Source organism: Penaeus monodon, chromosome 31 (genome assembly GCF_015228065.2).
Source record: "Penaeus monodon isolate SGIC_2016 chromosome 31, NSTDA_Pmon_1, whole genome shotgun sequence".
NCBI classification, from domain to species: domain Eukaryota; kingdom Metazoa; phylum Arthropoda; class Malacostraca; order Decapoda; family Penaeidae; genus Penaeus; species Penaeus monodon.
The window spans coordinates 8,913,898-8,914,326 of record NC_051416.1 but is presented as its reverse complement, the minus strand read 5'-3'; the positions used below and the strand labels follow the sequence as shown (position 1 = coordinate 8,914,326).

Here is a 429-nt window from a genome sequence, read left to right as displayed (position 1 = left end):
ATCACCATTTATTTCCCGTGTATATTAAGATTCCAAGCAAAGAATACCCCACCCCCCATCACAGGGCGCACGTGCTCAAAATGCACACCCGCTGTAATCTGCTTATCAAACGCAACTCCTGAATGTTCAAAGTACCTCTTAATGCCCTCATAAAACCCAGGCATGACCTAAAGCTCGGCTGCATAATACGTAGCTTGATTGTGCTCGCTTCAGCTGTTATCAAAAGCCCTGCCAATCCAGGAGTCGTACTGAGACCTAGTAGAGTTCATGACTTGGGTTTTATTAAGCGGTAATAACACCTACAGTTCCGTCATGAACCACTTAAAGAGGCTCGGAAAACACCATGAAAGACTTCTTAAGAACGGGGGTCTTACTGTAACCCTTTGTTATAGTGCTCCTTACCTTGCTAATAGGTAATTATTCGCAGAA

At 44.1% G+C, this 429-nt stretch overlaps 1 protein-coding gene across 1 annotated transcript in view; it reads right to left on the bottom strand.

The window, feature by feature from the left end:
• Positions 1-429, bottom strand: part of LOC119592881 (protein turtle homolog B-like) — a gene marked incomplete at its 3' end in the record, with an annotated part of 32,862 nt that overhangs the window by 22,317 nt on the left and 10,116 nt on the right.